Here is a 20704-nt window from a genome sequence, read left to right on the forward strand (position 1 = left end):
TTGTTTGGATGTAGTAGAGGTATGTAGTGCAGTAGGTGTGTGGTCTTTCTGTATGCCAATGGATGTGTTAGTGAGGGTGTCCCTTGTCTCCTGAGTATGTGTGTGTCTGTCTTTGCCTTATGTTTGTCTGTTTGTAAGCTGCATGTGGATGTTGAGGTGGATGAGTGGTCATGTTTGCTATTGATTTGTGTTGGTATGATAATTGGGATAGTGGATGGAGAAGAGGCAGGAGGGTGGGTGGAAGGTTGGAATAGGGTAAAGGCTACAGTGAGTGCGGATGCTAGAGACTGAAATGATCTCCGTAGGGAAGACACATCAGAGTGACTCTCCTCCAGGTACGTCACCATCAGCATCTGCTGATTCGTATGCACCTGGAGTACATTCAGCACTGCTGTCTGACCCACAGATATCTGCCTCAGGAGGTTAATGGCCAACACACTCAGGGCACCAGGGAAGACAGAGGCACCTGCCTGGCACAAAGGAGACTCATCCCCTTTTAGGGGAGTGGCCACAGACAGCTGGAAGGGGAGCAGCAGTAAGGGTGGAAATGGGGTGGTGGTGGACTGAGATGTAGTAGACACAGGTCCAGGGAGATCCATCAGCACCTGGGAGGGCTTACTGGAGCTTAACTTTGAAAAGCATAATGCTATCACATCAGTCTGCTCTTCCCTGGCACTCCCATCACCCTCTGTGCCACTGGGTCTTTCTTGGTCACTGCCAGCACATGAAAAATTGTGGCCAGCTACTTCCCCAGTGGTTTTGGCCCTGTCTCCTTCGCTGCCCTAGTGTAATGTTGAAAAACATAGTACAAAATGATTAACTGTTATTGTGTTCATATAATGGCCACATAGATCTACAGACAAGTCATTACCCAATTGCATATTTCACAACATGTACTTGGATCACTACATTAGTTCATATATAGCCGTTAGCACATGCCCTGAAACCTACATGACCTGTGCACATTCCCACATGATGGTCTCATAACCACAGTCGGCTACAACTTCATATGTGACCTTGCTCTGAACTAATGTATGAACCAGCAGATTTCTTTACTTTTAATTCCTAGGCCTTTGTAGTATACCATACTTACTTATTTTATCAAAGGAATGTCACACATGGAATGGAAGGCCAAAATGACTAGCACCACAAGGCTCTGCAATCAGCATATAGAGAGGTGTCCCTAATCCAGACCATGTTGAACAGCAGCCCACCTGCTACAGTGAACCTATTGAAAAATGTTACTACCAATATGAAGGGGCATGGATTAGCCCATTCCACACCGTTCAAATGACCGTTACACATCTGTCCACTAGCAGATGATGCAGTTGTAAGTGCTACATGTGTACTGCATATAGAAGTCACCTGCACAATGGAATACTTGAAAGGGCAACATATTTGTACAAGTAGTGTGTCATGTTAGCACAGAATACCAATGTACAAGATTTTGCCTAGGAATACACACAGTCAACATTGGTGCATGTAAGTACAGCTTATCACTCTGCCAATGTCAATTATTGCAGATTAGTGAAAGGACATGTGGCCTACAATAATACCACCAGGCCCAGAAGATTCCTTTTTAGTGTCCATACAGGAGGGCAAACATGTAACGTTCAACCTTATGGCAACACTAATTACATGCCCATGAATACTGCTGATGTACACATCTCACCCCAACATGTCAGCCTATCCCTCCCCTTTAAATTTAATTATTCACATTCTGACCCGCCACAGGTGCACATATGTACCTCACCTGAATCTGCCATTCTCAAACGTACGCTAAGGCACAATTCCAGACAGGTCAGTTGCAGCATGTTTTTGTCACAATATGTTGATCTGCCTTGTGACACCCATCAATGCCATTGGAAATGTGTGTCTCTCACACCCTTGTTTTTGTACCCCTGTTACTAGGTAACACCTACTCTGTGAGTCTATCACAGACATATGTTATCGTCCACACATTGACCAAAACATGCAATTGACATGATATCAGGTAGAATGCATTCAGTCCCTCACTTTATGTATGGCCCAGTCATATTAGTACACATAGGTTCACATCTGCCAGCTTCTATATTGGACAACAGATGGGTATTATCTATTTCATAACACAGATCATTCCCCACTTACCAATGCCTCAATTTGCACATTGTAAGCTACCTGAATGTGATGTATGGCATGTGGTACTTCTCACAGAAGTGAGGGTGCTTCAATCCAGAGACAAGGATGACAAGTGGCTTTTTTAGGACCACTCTCACACATGACTACAAGACATAATGTGTGTCAACTGAGACACTGTCTTGTCATGTGCCCATTCTACCATGGAAGTGCACAACTGGCAGTACCCTGTCTATTTTAGCCTTAGATGCTCCATGCACCTACTATAACGTCACATGACAAATGTTATTAATTACATGGGTCCAGAGTCTCCTTAAAGCTAGAAGTGATAAAAACTATCTGGAGCAAATACATACATGGTCATGCACAATGTTCACTAAGACCCATACTCATCCGCTCCTTGCTACTGTCTGGATTTCAGCTGCCCTTTGAGGTCTGGATAGGTCGGCCCCAGTATGAGGGCCATTAGGTGGCTCAGGGTGTGGCAGGTACTCCGTCTGCCTGGAGGTGACAGGCCCAGCTGAACTTCTGTAATTTTTTTGGTGCCAGCTTCTCAGGTCCTGCTACTGTTTGCAACAGTGGTCTCTGCGCCGACGTGTGACCCTCAGGGTCCACGCCTTCCAGGCGATAGTCCTCCAGAGGAAGACCTTCTGATGGGCGTTGACCTGTAACAATGCAATGGAATTAGACACTTAGTAGACATGCAAGATGTACATCAACTCCTAGGGTATCACATAGGTCTTATCCGGCTAGCTTAAGCATTAAACAGACGCCATATGTTTGCACTGCACATGGTGAGCCAATAAAAAAAAATTAAACCTTCACCACATGTCCAGTTCCCGTTGGGCCCACCCTCCATTCTGACCTTGCCTTTAGTCAGTATACCAGCACTCTTACTTCACTCTGGATGGGGCCTGGCCATAGGTGGTCTGTAAGGTGTTACCAGGTACCCCAGCACACCACTGTGTCCTCCTGACACCAACAGTAGCAGTTCTGCCCTGGACATACACCTGACTAGCATGGACAATTTACATGATCCACACTGACTAGAACAGCACTGCTATCTTGTCATCAAGATCTGAAAATGTTTTTTGTTAAAAAATGTAAGGTATTATATGTGGGTTACTTTCTAATCACACCCTGAAGAACAATGGGCATTTGTCTAACACATTAGAAAACAGACTACATTTGTCTGGGTTAGCCTTTGGAAACTCAGTTTCATGCAATACAACGTATGCCATAAGTAAGTGTGTGTGAAGGGGCTGACATCAACATTCCACTGCAAAACAACCATTTCACAGTACAACACAGCAGGTGATGCACTTACAAACTGCACTGCAGATCTATCTAGATATCTGCTGATGACATGTTTGATATGATAAATGGACACATACAATGTTGGCATCACTCATGACTGTCTTACTGCCAACAGGTGTGGTAAAGGTGTTTTGCCTTAGACATTCATACAGATAGACAAAATGAGTCCATGGTCAGGCCACCTGAACATGTGCCTCATGGTATGTACCTATACACATCTTGCTACACTAAGAGGATTTTTGCTAATCCATAGCCCTGTGAGATATGATAAGGCAACAACAGAGGATATGCAGATCAGCAGGGGAACTACTCTTTACATAAGTACCATCGGCCACATAACTGTGATTCAACTGGGGTAATATACCATCCATGACATAAATCACTGAGTATGTTTAGGCTCTGCATGCTGGGATTACTGTATATCACACAAAATAAGGGAGGATAGGCAAAACAAACCCACTACGCCAGCTTCCCCAATCCCATCTGTAATAGGGACAGACTAGATACAGATGTGAGCTCACATCTAACAAACACATTTTCTCTCTTCTGTCTTTTTACTCTCCCCCAGTGACTACAGGGGTTCTACATGCTTTTACTTGCCAGTTTAAGCATACGCATATGTAAACTCGGTGAGTTGAGTCTTTCACTACTTTGGATGAAGGAGTGTTACGAGAGCATGAGGGGCAGTCGCCCTACTAAGTACAGTTTGACCAAAACAAACTATGGACATCAATAGAAATGGCATAGTAATTGCATGCCCAGTCTCAATATGTCTGAATGTTAAATCAGGGTTATGTTCAGGGGAGGGGCTGTGGGGTGCTTTATGAGGTACAGAATGCAACCTTACCAGAGGCCTAGAACCCTCAAACTCCCTACACCCTCCTCACACAGTGTAAATCACTTAAACAGTGAAAGTGATAGGTGTTTCATAGTTAAGTGTGCATGTGCAGACTATTGCAAATGTACAGTGTATATCAGAAGTGAATGTCATTGTATCTGCAATGCAGACTTCACAACATGACAGTGTCCACCATCCCACATTTGTAGGTATGATGTGCTCAGTACAATTACAGACATATGTGGATTACAAAATGGTGTTCATACCATGACGCTTCTGTCATTAAATATTACATTCGTCAGCCTGTGAACATTTGTATGTCGTGCTCTGTGCTTGTACCATTTGGACTTTCTATTACTTGGATTGACATCTCCTGAGTCTGTCACTGGTGAAATATGAGTCTACTGTCATTTTATTTCAGGCTTTTACACAAATTGCTTCATATCTGGAAATAGTATGTATGCCGTTGTATGTCATGTATACATGTTTTGAAATTATGGCTTGCACTGACTTGTATGTGCGGTCACATGGCCTTTTATATGTGTCTGAGTACATGCTATGGTGGACAATGTGACGTAACACCTGATGTGTATACACTCCAAACATAGGTACTGTGGTAGAGCATGAAGACAGGCTCCAGTTTACAGCCCTTTTCAGACCTCCAAGCCATGAAGAGAGAGACCTGATCCGCAAATACTGTCTCAATAAGCAGACCATCAATGATTTGTGCAAACAGTTGGAACCATCATTACGTCCACATCAAAAGTATCCAACAATCTCTGACACCAATAGTTTAGGTGATGGCAGTAACATTACTTGGCCATGGGTTCATTCCAGTACACTGTTGCTTCATCTGGGGGAATGTCCCAGCCTTTGTTCAGCAATGTACTTTGTTATGTATTGTCAGCAATGATGAGAAACATTGAGCGCTACACTCAGTTTCCTGAGCATGAAGAATTGTCCGATGTAAAAGTTGATTTTAATGGGTTTGGTTGTAGCCCCCATGTGATTGGAGCTATTGATGGCACACATATTGCCTTAATAGCACCACTGGACAGTGAACAGATGTGAAGGAACAGGAAGCGCTTGCACTTAATCAATATGCAGGTGGTTTGTTTGCAGATTTGTACATTCACACGCCTGTGCCAGATTCGCAGGTTTAGCCAATGACTACTACCTACTATGGAACAGCATCATACCCCATTTGAAGACACAACTTTTTCAAGTGAGGGCCTTGCTTGTTGGTAAGTATGATTTATCTGAATATTTTATATGTGTGTTTTTGTTTGTCTATTCAGTAAGTGTTTGCGTGATTATTACACTCCAGTCAGTCTTCCTTGTAGGAGACTCAGGATACCCCAATCAGCCTTGGTTAATGACACCACTGAGAAATCCTATCACCCCAGGGTAAGTCAACTTCAATGAGCCCCATGAGAGAACAAGGGGGGCAGTGGAGCTGGCTTTATGGACTCCTGAAGGCCAGATTTTGCAGTCTGGATAAAACCAGAGGAGCATGCTGCACCGCCTGGCAGTGTGGAAAAACATCCCCTCATCACATGAAGACCAGCAGGAGCCACCAGCTGAGGATCCTTGAATGGCTAAGGATGACAGTGGTGAGGAGTAAGGATGTGACATGTGACAAAGCTCATCAACAACTTTTTTTCGTGACTGTAAGTGTGCAGTGAGATGTATTTCCAATGTTACAGTGATTATTGTTATTTAGCTGTGAGAACTACATGTATCTATGCATTTTAGTCCTGAACATGTTTGATAAAGTCTGTCCAAGACTTTTTATGTAAATAGGTAATGTCACCTTCACACTGTGTAGTTTTAGCTTTGCGAGAGTGCCATTTTCCAACGGTCTGTGTGAAGTAAGATTTGACAGATACTTGTAAGACTTATGTTTTCCTAGCTAATCAATTTTTTTAATCATTTTTGGTGTGACCTTTGCCATATCTTCATCATTTGGACATTTCAGAGTTTACATTAGCAGGTATAAGATACTATGTCTAAGTTCTTGGGAATGTATGTCACTGAATTTGAGCCCACGAATCTGTAACACAGCCTGCTTGCACAGTGAAGAGATGGAAGTTGCTGCAATTCCAATAGACTTGTTTCCTATCTTGTGGTGTAGCTTTTGCAATATGTGTGTCATAATGTGCTCCAACACAATGTGATGTGGCGACAGACCATGCTAGTTTTCTTTCACGTTACCTATCCTCCATGTGTGAGATTTGGATGTAGCAGTAGATGTGTCTCATCATTTTATGACACTGTGCTTGTGCCACACCACTGACATATGATTGTGACATACCACCAGATGCTTTTTTTTAAAAAACAACAGTGGTCCCATGCATGGGTAATATACGGACAACAATGAATAAAATTATAAATCATTATAAAATCAGAGGGATCATCATCAGGACAAAATAATGCCTAAACAGTAAAAGCCTCAATAGCCCGTAATAAGGGAGCCTCGAGGACACAAACCGGTAGGATGATCCCTTTGATGATCCCTCTGATTTTATAATGGGATCGAAATGCCATCGACTTTTCTAAACACCATATACTGTAAATGTATACCTTATGTGATATGCGCGTAATGGTGTGAACTGAATTTCTGTTACTGTTTCACTCACAGAAATCCGTAGCTTTTGCCTAAAAACCCTGTTCTGTCTGGTTGCTAATCCTTCACCATGCCAATTTGTATGCGTTAGGGCACAGGCTTGTGCCCTACTTCTAAGAATTGTTGAAGGTATTTTTGTGTGATTCCCCTAAATTTAAAAACTGCGACCTCTGTCCGGCTGGACATGTCATAACTCAATATAGTTTCCATTGTGTCTATATTCATTGTTGTCCGTATATTACCCATGTATGGGACCACTATTGTTTTAAAAGAATATGTTACCCGAGGTCCTATGCTGACTCGTTTGGGCGCCCTTGTTGCTTTTATACATCCCACAAGATGCAGCAAGAGTGGTTTTTTTATGAGACCTGTGCTGGCAGATCAGTAGTACTGCCCTGTTTAGTTTTCATATGTCTAGTGATGTTAGATACATTTTGTGATGTTATGGATCTGGTTCCAGATGGTTAACAGAAAAATATACTGTTACCTATTTCCTTTGGCATTGTTGGATGTGTCTGCTCCTGCATTGTTAGCAAACATACACATGACATATGTGGTCAATGGCACAGAAATGTGTGTGAGATATCTACTTTTCCTGGTTGTTTATGCACATGACAATCTGTTGTTAGGCACTATAGAATAACGTTTTCAGATTCAGTACATGTATATGTCTATCTTGTGGTTGCATGTTTGAATTACTTTGTTGCAATTAACTTACAATTCACATGTACATGTTGACTTAAGTAGTTTTTACTTTCATCAAAGGATCACATGATTATTAAAAAGTATATTTCCAGGTGTAAAGGATACCACATGAGCTAGTATTGTTGTGTTAAGTGAATTTATTACATTTGAAAATGGTGAGTAGAAGAAATGACACACTATAAAACTTAAAGAAATAAAGACATTGGAGTAAAGTTGTCGGTGTTGGTGGGTGAATTAATTAAGATCAAAGCCCCATTGACTGGTGTCCAATGTCCAACACATTCATCCCATCAGAGTCGGAACATTGTGGATAAACAGTCAACAAAGTGAAGGGTTAGCACACAAAGGAGGAAATCAAGGGCACTGTTTCTTACTGGCGGTGGTGTGTGTATTGCTATCCAAAACTCCTTAATATTTTCTTAGATGTACCTCCCCTCTTTGAGTGGGGGTATCCACAACTGCAGGATCCGGGGTTACAAAGGATTCTCCACCTGACACACTGTCCCTCCCTGTGGCTCATGCAGATGTTGAAGGGAGAGATGTAGTTGTACCACAGGGAAGGGTAGTTGTTTGTGCAAATGCCTGGTGAAGTGTGGTACTAATTTCCCTAAGCACCCCAATGACCTCATCGATTTGATCATTCTTTCTTTCCATTTGGTGATTTAGAGACACCCGCACTTGTTTAATGTCATTGAGTTCTTGATATAACTGGCCCATAGCTTCCTGGTACCCCTCTAGGCACCAATGACTCAAGCAAGGTTGGCTTGGACATTTGTGCCATCAACTGTTTGATGCCCACGTCTGCCCTCCCACCACCCCTTTCCCCAAGTGCTTGCACTGTTTGTGACTGTACACTTGCACCTGCTCCTCCATCCTCACTGGGTGGATTTGGGATTCTCAACTCTGGAATTAACTGTGGTGCACTGGAGATGTTGTGGCATGTGCTTGATTGTGTGCTTGATTGTGTGACTGTTGGGGTGGGGGGGTCATCTGTGAGTTAGAAGCTGTGGTGGGAGACGTTGCAGTGAACCTCACTGAACTTACTGGCGTGGTCTGCCCACCCAAACGTGAAGAGCCAGATTCCTCCTACACGTCCAGGTTTGCAGGGGAGTCATCACCACTGGAGGGCTCATTCCAGTTTGTAGTCTGAGGCTTGGTGGTTTCCTCATTCTGCCTTGATATGTTACCATAGCGCCCTGTTGGTATAGAGATTACCCAGTTAATTATGTAAGTCTACTATGTACCTCAACAGAATACAATGAGTGATTGCCTGGATAAGCAAACAGATTTAGATGAGAAAATTGGCACATGTCCCCATTATGTTAGCATTCATTTAATGACAATATTGTCACATTTTCACAATAGGTAGTATTGGCATGCTCCTTATGAGTGTGCTGGTATGGTTATTTTCATAATATTGAATGGAATATCGCTACTCCCAGTGACTTGAACCTGACACTCTGAAGACGACACTTAAGGATTAGTACATACAATTTCCATATTATGCACAGAACATACTTACACATCAGTAGGCAATACTTAGTTGTTGTTATTCCTGTGTGCTGTGCAGTAGCAATGTATCACTGGGCACATTAAAGTAACAGCCTTACCCCAAAGCATTTGTGAGAATTGGTGTACACATTCGGCATGGTTTCAGTAATGGATTCATTATTTCCTGCTTAGGACTCCTGTGGTAAATTTGTCCTAAGAAAGCAGACATGTGTCAGAGCATAGCATTGTGTGCACACCGCTCAGTAAATTTGACCTTACCCGCTATAGTGAGATGGCTGACAATTGATTGTTGAGGAACATCACAGGTGCCTGTTTTTGAGAGCTCAGGTTAGAAGGCCTGTTGCTCGTTGTGGTCAGTATAAAACTACTCCTCCCGCCCCCATCCCATGCAACCCCCTGGATCAATAGCTCCCTGCCAGTGAGGGGAAGTTCTGTTGAGAGATGGCTGACACAGGTGCCTGTAGTTTGTGGTACAAGGCGTGATGATTGCTGATGGTAGTTGTGGTCAGTGCAAAGACTCGTCCTCCCACCACCACCTGGACCAATGGCTCCCAGCCAGTGAGGGGAAGTTCAATTGAGAGTTGACTGACACAGGTGTCTGTAGTTTTGGGTACAGGGGCTGATGGTAGTTATGGTCAGGGCAAAGACTTCTCCTCCCACAACTATCCCCCTAGACTAATATTTCCCGACCAAGCAAGCAATCAATCAATCAATCAATCAATCAGGGTTTTATAAAGCACGGCTACTCACCCGTGAGGGTCTCAAGGCACTGAGAGGAGGCGGGCGTGCTGTTGAACCTTCTGGGAGCTGGGGTTCAGTCAAAGAGCCAGGTCCTGAGATCCTTCCTGAATTGGGTTAACAACGGGGATTGCCAGAGGTGCAGAGGCAGGGTGTTCCAAGTCTTGGTGGCGAAGTAGGAGAAGGATCTTTCTCCAGCTCTGGTCTTGTGGGTCTGCGGCATGGTAACTAGGGGCTGTTGGGAGGAGCGAAGGTGTCTGATGGGTACGTGGAATGAAAGGCAGTGGTTCAGATATGCTGGTCTTGCATCATGGAGGGCTTTCTAGGCATGTGCGAGGAGCTTGAAGGAAATTATTTGTTGACTGGTAGCCAGTGGAGTTCTTAAAGGTGTTTGGTGATGTGGCTGTGGCGTGGGCTGTTGATTACCAATCAGGCTGCTGTATTTGCCAGTTAGGGGTAGTTCAGTTGAGAGATGGCTGACACAGATGTGTGTAGTTTGGAGTTAGGGTACAAGGCCTGATGGGAACATTGTGGCCAGTGTAAAGACTCTTCCGCCCTCTCCCACCCCCCATGGAACAATAGCTACCTGCCAGTGAGGGGAAGTTAAGTTGAGAGATGGCTGACAAAGGTGCCTGGAGTTTTGGGTACACAGCCTGATGGCAGTTGTGGTCAGTGTAAATACTCTTCCTCCTATCAATACCACCCTGGACCAATATTTCCCTGCCAGTGAGAGGAAGTTCAGTTGAGAGATGGCTTACACACACAGGTGCCTGTAGTTTGTAGTTGGGGTACAAGGCCTGATGTGAGTTGTGATCAGTCTAAAGACTCTTCCTCCCACCTCCACCCCCCGGACCAATAGCTCACTGCCAGTTAGGGGAAGTTCAGGTGAGAGATTTCTGAAACAGGTGCCTGTAGTTTAGAGTTAGGGTACAAGGCCTGATAGTAGTTGTAGTCAGTGTAACGATAAAATGGATAGCTTAAGGCAAATTTTCAGGTGTAACTTACCAGACACCACTCCTTCAGGTTTTGCAAGCAAGCTCTACAGCGGCAGGATGGCATACACCTTCTCCTCCCAGTCAGTGAGTAGAATTGGTTGCTTGGCAGGGCCACTGCAAGTTTTCTGTGAGGCCAGGTGGTTCCTGTTGGCCAAGGCCTTAACCCTCTTCTTGACCTGGTGCCACCTCTTTCTGATATTGTCATTTGTGTGCAGGGTGCTGGTGCCAGCATTCACTTTGTTGACTATCCTGACCCACATCTGATTCTTCTGAGTCATAATAGCTTGTTGGATTTGGGTTCCGAATAACTATGGCTCTACCCTAATAATTTCATCCACAAGCACTTACAACTCGTTGTCATTAAAACGTGGTTGTTTCTTTTTTGACATTATGTGTGATTTAGTGAGTGTGAGTGGAAGTGTGAAATGAAAGGGGTGTACACGAAACTTAAATATTATGTGCAGTGAATGATGCCATGAAAGTGCCTGAATGTGTGTAAGGGCTGGCTGCTGTTGCACTAAAGAAACAAAACGGTCTGTCCTGCTCTGCTGAAGTAATGTAGCAAAGGATCATGTCTGGTAAGGGGTGTTTTTCTAGTTTGATTTTGTAGGTGTGTCTACTCTTAATATTGATATCAGTTGTATAGTTTTGTCAACACATAATGTAAGTTGCTCAGAGGCACACTTGCCATGAGGCCTACAAAGCACCATGGAGCCGCCAAGGCGTCGGAAGTATCATGATCTGCTCAGCTGTACTACAGATGCATTATGGGAGTTGGAATGCCTATTGACGGCCTTTCTGACTGACGTGGTCCATGCAAAGTCAACTCTGATCACTGCGGTTGGAGAATAGACTTGGATACATCATAATACGGCAGGAGAGACATCGCGGGCTCGTTGGTTTGAATCTCACCTCAACCACGTCAGTTGGACGGTCATTTCAACCGACAACATAATGAGGGCCTAAGTTGCAACTGACCCTCTTTTTGCTTGTAAACTTTTAGGACCAGATGTACAAGCATTACGATCTGCGTCTCGCAAATTGCAACAAGTTGCAAATCACAATGTACAACAGTGTCTCAAACATTGTTTGCGATTCCCAATGGGGTCGCAAATTGCATGCTTCATAAATATTAATGAGGCACTCGCAATTTGCGACACCATTGGGTATGGTGGCCTTCTGGGATCAGCAGACCTCTATGTCTGAGACTGCTTTTAAATAAAACAGTTTTTTTTTTTAAATGCAGCCAGTTTTCCTTAAAGGAAAACGAGATGCACATTTTTTATGGGCAGGTAGTGGTACAAAATATTTTCTCCTGCTTTCACAAAGGGGAAGCGGTCCCCTGTGGACCCCTTCCTGTTTGCGAGTGCTTCACCACCCTTCTGAGAAGGGTGGTAATTTGTGACTGTTTTGCAACCGCAATTGCGGTTGCAAAACAGCCTTACTTAGGGTTCAGACTCGCTGTTAGGAAGGGAAGGCCTTGGAACGCCCCTTCCTAATAGCAAGTTGCTAATCCTATTTAGTGAGTCGCAAAAAATTGCGACTCGTTAAATAGGATTAGTACATGGCCCATTTGTATTTTGCATGCGCAAACAGGTCTTAAACCCATTTGTGCATGCAAAATAGGGTCGTACATCTGGCCCTAATCTGTTAAAACTATATATGGGAAACCTGCTTTTCATAGAATGAAAAATGCAATCTGGAAAATCCTCAAAGTTCAGTTTCAGAATCCTCAAAAAATATGCCTGATCAAAAGCTTCTCTGTTAACTTAATTCTGTTTATGTGTGTCAACAACATTACTATAGGACGTTATTAAATAGTCTATAATGGCAATATCATAAAATAAATCCCATTCCTTTAAAACTTTTTTATTGAAGGTGGCTTAGAAGCCTCTTGTATTTGCCTTAAACACATTCTAGAAGTCTAAAATGTTTTCATAATTGAGGATGCTTGAATTGGACTGCCCCTTGTGTGGTGTACTGTCATGTCCCATGCCCTGAGTACCAAAATGCCAGTATATGGCGTTCTGGTGCTTTTATATTTTTGGCCCAAGCCTCACACTAAGCAAGCTTGCTCGGGAAGGTCTGAGCTTGTTCCTTGATGTGAGTCTGTCCTGGGCCTGGAGTGGTGCACCAAGCATGGTCTCTATAGTGACAGAGAAAAACTGTCTCTGTCACAGGTTAATGCATGTCACACGGCGGTGGCAACAATTAGTGTTTTAGTAATCCTAGTGTAATCAGACCTTTTTTATCAGTGTCACAGGGCTTGTGGGCAACTGCTCCACTTGCATAAACTTCTGCTGCTATAGGAGAAGGTAGATCCATGCACCCAATATCTCGGGTGAATGTATGCATCATTGTATGTGTGTGTGGTCTGTGTGTTACCTTGTGCATGTCGAGTATAAGAGGACTTCGGGCTCCATTGTGGAAGTATAATACCGATACTCCTGAGACTGAAAGCAGAGGTCCTAGATGTTGAAACGGAGAAATAGGAGACAAAATCCCCTTGGAAATTCAGAGGTCCTTTTATTGCATAGAGTTGTTGATCACTCTCTCAAATTACTGCCATTTGGTGGGCGACAAGGGTGAAGGAAGGGTCCTGTTAAGAGAAAAAGACCACGTCCCACTAGCGCCTGCTTGCACTGTGTCCCCTGAATGGGGTCTAACAGGGAATCTTACAATTTCATGTCGAAATGCGAGATACATTATCAGTGTATCTTTCAATGCACCTATTTACCTCCATCCTGCCTGTTCTATTTCGGTGTCTATCAATTAAATCTCAGAATTTGATTGAGCAACATATGTAAAAGAAATTGGTTTATATCTGCAAAAAGTCAATAATTTAATAGATACTTTGTTCATATTTTAGCTCAATTAATTAACTTATGGTTGATGTTATCTGTGTCCTATCTACAGGGCTCAACTTTGAATAGCGACTGACCAAATCATCCTGCCATCTTTGTGAGATTAAGATATCTAAGAAAGTGTTACGGCTGCTATAACGGTGGGTTGAAATGGAAGTATGGCAATAACAAACACTACATAAAAATGTCGTGTTGTCTATTGATGGCCGAAAGAGACGAACCTCAGTCACAGGAGAATCCCTCTCATACGAAACTCCATGATTCTTTGTACGGAGCTGCATTTCAGCCCGCACTCAACTAATCTACCCCCTGTCATATTGCATTTATTTTATTGGTGCTGAAGTGCGGGGGAGAAAACATGTTTTGGCAGCTCTGTATTATGTTATGTCAAGTACTAAAGGAAAATGAGAAAGCAATCACTGCTATTTACACCAACAATTGAGAACACCAGGCCAATGTGCACCGACGGATGACAAGTTTTAGAGAAAACATGAATAGCTGCAGCGACAGAGCCACTGAATCAAACACAGGGCAAGAAGTCTATGAGTGCTGGGACAATGCAACTGAGAAAACTAATTACAGTTTCCAAAAATAATGAACGAATCGGTGCGTGGATTGAGCTAAAACAACAGAGATAACAATCCATAGATAAAAGATGAATTATGTATGATGTTTGCCATCTTCACTTCACGAGACACATGAGCCGTGTTTCAAAAATGAGGGGGCAAAGCAAGGAAATGTATCACAGCAGAGGAATTAGAGGGCGTTTGTCCGGACAAGTCAGGATTATTTAGAAAAAACACAACCTAAATAAAGTTAAGCAGAAAGAAAGTACAGGCAGATTAAAATATATAAAATGAATGAATTATTGTTGATAGTATCTATCTTGATAAGCTTCAAGATTATATATGAACACATACTCAGTAAACATCCAAGTTCTGAAGAGTATTGGGTGCTAAATTAATTTATATTGCCATAGGGTCTTTGAATTTGGCACGGTATGACTGATAAAAAAACAAACAAAAAGAAAGTGCCCATTAGCTTTTTTCAGCAGTAGTTTGAAACTGTTAGACTTGGCATCTTTTGGTGTGTTTCTCCTGAGTTTTTGCTTTCTGAACTCCCAGTTTTGACTCTGTTTTTGCTTGCGTACCGTTTCTGTGCACTTTTCGCACTGCTGATCAATGGTAAAGTGCAGGCCCTCTCTGTGTAAATTGTGTTATGGATTGGTGTTTCCACGATTAGATATTTGATTTACTTGTTAGTCCCTAGTAAAATGCACTGAGTGTGCCAGGGCCTGTGAATTAAAATGCTACTCGTAGTGATGGAGCAAGGATTCGCACGTAAAGCGCCTTGCTCGTATACAAAACCCTTGTCTAAACTGCATAATAATATTAACCTCCTTATTCGTCCGTTATACAGTGTTTTTCCCAAAACGCGGGTGTCCCCAGGATGCTTGCCTATTTGTCTTTCTCGTACTAAACGAAGCTTGCACTAAAATGGCTGCTTTGCCGAAATTCAGTCTGCGCATGCGTCGGTCATACCCATGTGATGGGACGCACTCGCATTCTGGAGGGATTCTGTGCTCATGCGCACTGATGCAAACATGGCCGCTTGTCTCTCACCACGCTCTCCGCTTGCTACTGCTGCTTTAGCCTATCTGTCTTTTTGCACTAATCCATAATGCTATAGTCATTATAAAGTAAGGGTTGGTTAGATTTTATCATGGTATACAGTGCGATCATTTTATGTGTGATTTTAATTTGTTCTCGCTTACTTTTCATGTACCGCGTCTTTGTGGGCTGGGGCATACATGAGCGACGCCATGATGAGGCTCCTCTGAACCCTGTCAGCTGACCAGGGAGAGTCCTAACTGCGCAGAAGCTGAAACCAGCCAGCTGGCTCCTAAAGCCAGATGCGCCTGAGAACCCAGCACAAGATGTGGACAATCACCTTGAAAATGAACAGACTTTGTTGCAATGTCTTATGCGCTCATATTTTCTATTGTATTCTATGGATGGGAACGTGAACCTGAGGGGCGGACAAGAAAATTTAAATTTCTTGATGGGAAAGTTGAAGTCTAGGAGGTGGTAAAGACCGCGCCACCTCTCCTGACCAATCACAATGTGGGAAACTGTCACTTGCAACATTGGTGGGTGGTCTAAGGGTCCCCAAAATAGTATAATTGCCCTAGTTTAGCTTAGGGAAATTGTCCGACTTGTCCGAGTAGCAGACCTGTCACTGACCCTACGATCTCAATAGGTGTTCATTCTGAAAGTGCTGCGGAGCACTTTGTCCATACTTTCCACAAATCTCCTAAGGGGTGGAAAAATCCTAAGTGCTGGCGAAGCACTTTGCTGGGAAATTCGAAAATCCAATCGGGGTTTCTGGCGGATTACTTGCAGGAGGGGGTAACGCAGGCGTTGCTGTCCGAAGCTGTGGGTGTTGGTCGTACCCTGGGAGGCCCAGTCTTTTGACCTGAAACCTGAGGGGTATCCTGTCCTTACTGTCCGTGAGCTGTACCTGCTCGCATCCTGGCATTCCTTTTCTGAGGGTCCCTGTCCCCGTCTTCCCAACTGACCCGTGGCCAGGGTTGGTCTTCAATCTGAACTAGGTAATTATTGATCGTGGGTTTGCGTACCTCTATCTCTCTCTTTCTCCCTCTTTCTTGTCTGATCTATTAAAGCATTCTTACCTGTGATATTGCTCTATTGCCGTTTAAATATCAAATATATGTGTCTAATTTTAGTTGGTTCCTTCTCTCCCCCTCTCCTTTAGGAGTTCATTGATTTTATAAAAGTAATAAGCATGTTCCCATTTTTCCCCTTCCTTAGTGGATTGCAGTGAACTTAGCAAGAATAGTTTAAACTCTTAGGTTAAGTACATGTTCTAGGTCTCATCCACATCCTATGTTCTAGTATAAAATTGCAGTAACTAGTTTTGTTCTAAACCCCTACCTTTAGTTTTCCCATATATCCTAATGGTCATATTTTTGTTGCAAAGTTACCTATTGGTGTTGATTTTAATGTTTGATATATTACTCTGTGTATCGCTTATTATCTTGGCATCTTCTCTTTGAATTCTTATATAAAATTTTAAACTTCATCAGGAGTCTGTGGTCATTTTACAGAATTGTGGAAAGTATTTACTGATTATAAAAAGTATTTGATATTAGGCCTGTCTACTTTTTCCCTGATAGCTCTAGGTCCATCGTAAGAATTGTGCCTGTGGTAAGTCGGGTACATGGTAAGCAGAGGTAAATCCAAACTTTGATTACTCTTAGCAGCGTGCAGGAGGAGAAATCCTCACCCAGTTCACCCAATCAAATTAGTGTGGTAATAAAGGTTTTTGCACGCCAAGGGCCCAGTGCGTGTAAAGAATTGGTAACTCGGGTGACCCGGGGAAACTGCGCGCTCTAGCAGTAGGCCTGCAGCACTGATTGTGCCACCCACGTGAGCAGCCCTGAAAAGGTACCTCAGACCTGCCATTGCAGAGTCTGCACGCAGTTTGTAACTGTCAAGTCGACTTGGCCCGTGCGCACACTGCCAAACCTAACCTTCTCTTTTTTTACATGTCAGGCACCCCTAAGGTAGGCCCAAAGTACCCCTGTGGGCAGGGTGCAGTGTATGTGAAAGGTAGGACATGCCATGGTGTGTGTGGCATGTCCTGATAGTGAATTACAGCCCATTTCGATTTTCACTTTTGCAAGGCTACCTGTTCTCATAGGCCAAAATGACTAGTTTGATTATGACATCTTATAATCCTAAATTGACCCAGCGAACAAGGTAGAAATTCGAGTTTAGTATGCCTGAAGTCAGGATGTTAAAATACATCTTTTAGTGAAGGTGATTTTTACAATCTGTCTTGGAAAACACCACTTCGAGACAGTAGGTATTTTCTTGCTCAGTCATCCGGTGTGCCTCTGCTGGAATGTGGATTGCCTGTCTGGATTTCGAATGACAGAAGGCTGGTGAGCAGGCGGGCTCCAGATATTCTAGGTAGGGTCAGGAAAGGGCTGAATAGACCTGGGCTGCAATGGGGGACGGGAGAGGAGATTTCCTTGCACCTCAAAGGGCCTGGTCTGCCTCTGACAATGTCGTCTCGACCTCCTGCCAGGAATTCACACCAGAGAAGGCAGAACTGGTTCTGGCTGGGCCCAGACACTCTCTGCCTGGAGGATCAATGGAGTTTTGGGTACAAATACTGGGTCCCAGGATCCTGAACTGTAGAGCTCGTCTGGATCAAGAAGACTGCCAAGAAGAAGAGCTGGAAAAGCTGTGAGAAGGAACTACTACTTCGCTTGGCTGACCTTCAGTGGCTGCTTCTGTCTTGGGCAGTGAAAGGCCTGGATTGGACTTTCTGCAACCTATTTTGTGAGCCCCTCCAAGGGCTTGAAGAAGAGCTTGCCCCCTGTTCACAAAGTCTCAGGAACAGCAAAGACTTCAAGATCTTCTGCCCGCAGCACTGGGGACTGTGTTTTTTGTGCTGTATTAGAGGAAAAGCAATTTGACGACCTTTACGCCGCCACTGCCGACTCCGTGTCCTGAAGGCAACGCTGAGGGCACCGCCACAAGGCCTCATCGCAACTTTGGTGTCACCAACGACACCTGTCGGCGCTGCCACCGAGCTGCTGCTTGCACTGCAACCAATGGGCACCACACTCCGCATTGCCTCGATTCACGCCAAAGCCTTGGCACCGCAGAGAGCACTACCGCAAAGCGGCACTGCAGCCTTGGTCTCACCGACGATGCTTGTTGACGCTGCCATCGAGCCGCTGCTCACACTGCGACCTGTGGGAACCGCACTCCGCACCACTTTGCTTCACGAGGATGCACTGGCCTCCAAGACGCCGTCGCTCCACATCAAAATCGATGCCGCTGCTTGCACCATGGTTCGAGGGCACCGCTCGTAAGTCACACAAAGCACCGCCCCAACCTAGCACCACAGCCTTGGCCCATCGACGCAGGCATCATCGACTCCTGCTCGTCAGCCGATGACAGCGCTTCAGCAACAACAACAACGCTGCTTGCACTTGCTAGCACTGTGACGAGCATCACCTTCATCTCGTACCGCGATCCTGGTCTCACCCACAGCGCCATCCGACACGCCACTGAGCCGCTACCCGCAACACGACCTGGGAGCACCGCACACAGCACCGCTGCACTTCGCACTGCAGCACCCAACGCCAGTGCTCTTGATTCCATCAGAGAGGAGCTTGACCTGCAACGCGAGTGACTTCGAGGGCCTCATCGCCCTGCATTTCACACAGGTACTGTTAGCGGAACTTCCCGACACCGTAGCTGGCCCGCGACCCCGCGACCAGCCAGAACTGTTGAATTTGTTGTTCACGACGCTGTGGTAGCCCTGGACAGAGCTATCGACATCGAGGAACTTTGTTTGAAACTTATTTTGATAACTACAGACATTTCTTTCATATAGTATTGTGGATTTTTGTTGTTATTGGTCTTAGTTTTAATTATATAAAAATATTGGATATTTTTGTAAACTGGTGTGGTGTTCTTTTGTAGTGCGTACACTGTATTACTATGGGTTATGTGCAAATGCATTACACACTGTTTCTAAGATAATCCTGAATGCTCGTGCCAAGCCACCAAGAGGGTGAGCAGGGGTTAGTTTAGGAGTGTAACTCCCTTATCCTGACTAGAGTGAAGATTTTTCCCTGGCTTCGGCCTTTGCCATAGCCTACCAGAAATCCCATTTCTAACATAAACTCATGTATGAAGGCTCATCATCAGCAATTTGTTGATTCACTGGAACATATGCCATCAATTAACTTGGGCCATCATTTATGCTGCTGACCTGTCAGCATGCCAGAGAATTACCTGGGGTTGAATGAGAAGACATCCTGCACTGTGGCTCTCTATCGCGGTTTAAGTCGCTATTAAATTGGTGACAAATAGTAATTTCTAGTACATTCTTCAATTTTAATTATACACGGGTCTACCTAACGTTCCCATACACAAATCCAGTTAGTCAATATACATATTTTAAATGATAATAATGCAATTCGTATTAGCCACCTTTTCATACAAAATTCAGTTTTCACAAATTTAAAATCGGGATGATTGTTACATAGTGACTTTTCTATGTGAAAGAGTGTGCTGTGAAGTTAAATCTCTTGGGATAAAAAGAGATGTTTGTAGGACAAGAGGCATGGTGAGGAAATTTCACAAAAACCTTAACGATGGATTGCTGTTGATGTAGTCCACTCCTTGGTTCGATACCTGTCCTTTCTTTTATTGGAATTCTGACAGTTTTTAGGTCCTTGGTTAAAGTATGAAAATCGTAGTGCCCCATGTTTTGAAAGATGTTAAACTGGGCATTCTTGTTGATTATATTTTGAGATACATAAACATTTTGACTGAGAGGATCAATATTTTAAATGTATTTAGATTTAGTTTGATTTGGTCATTTTAGATTTTAACATACTTTTTCCTTATTATTTGTCAACTGGTTTGATATTTAGCATATGCTGAATTTACTGTACTCCCTAGGAAGGCTGACTTGGTTTTAACAACATTGAGCATATAGCCTAAGGCATCGTCATTCATGCTGCTTGGGTCATATTGATTAAACTGTAGGGCATTAAGCAAAATATGAAGTTCTTCCCTCAACCTTGCCTTTACGAAGCAGAACCATTCATATGCACACCTGGGAGACCAATTTGTGATGCTTGAAGTTATCAGACCCATGGCTCTTTGTAAACATGACTGTTAGAAATTGCCTCTCTAGTTTGCAGAGGTATGCACCTTGTCCAAACTCTAACCGGGGAGAAAATCCAGTGCGGCATCTTGCCGCCGTGACGCCTTCCCGCCTCGGAGATCCTGGTGCAGCGGAACTGCTGGCGAGAGGGGCGAGGGGGTCATAAGAGCTGCTCCTGACCTCGGAGGGAGGCGTCTGCCCATGCGCCCGATGCGGCCCTGATGAGCATAGCAGGAGCGCGGGACGCGCTGGGGCACCCTGACCCCGGAGAAGA

The sequence above is a fragment of the Lissotriton vulgaris genome, chromosome 3_1 (assembly GCF_964263255.1).
Source record: "Lissotriton vulgaris chromosome 3_1, aLisVul1.2, whole genome shotgun sequence".
In the NCBI taxonomy this organism is placed as follows: domain Eukaryota; kingdom Metazoa; phylum Chordata; class Amphibia; order Caudata; family Salamandridae; genus Lissotriton; species Lissotriton vulgaris.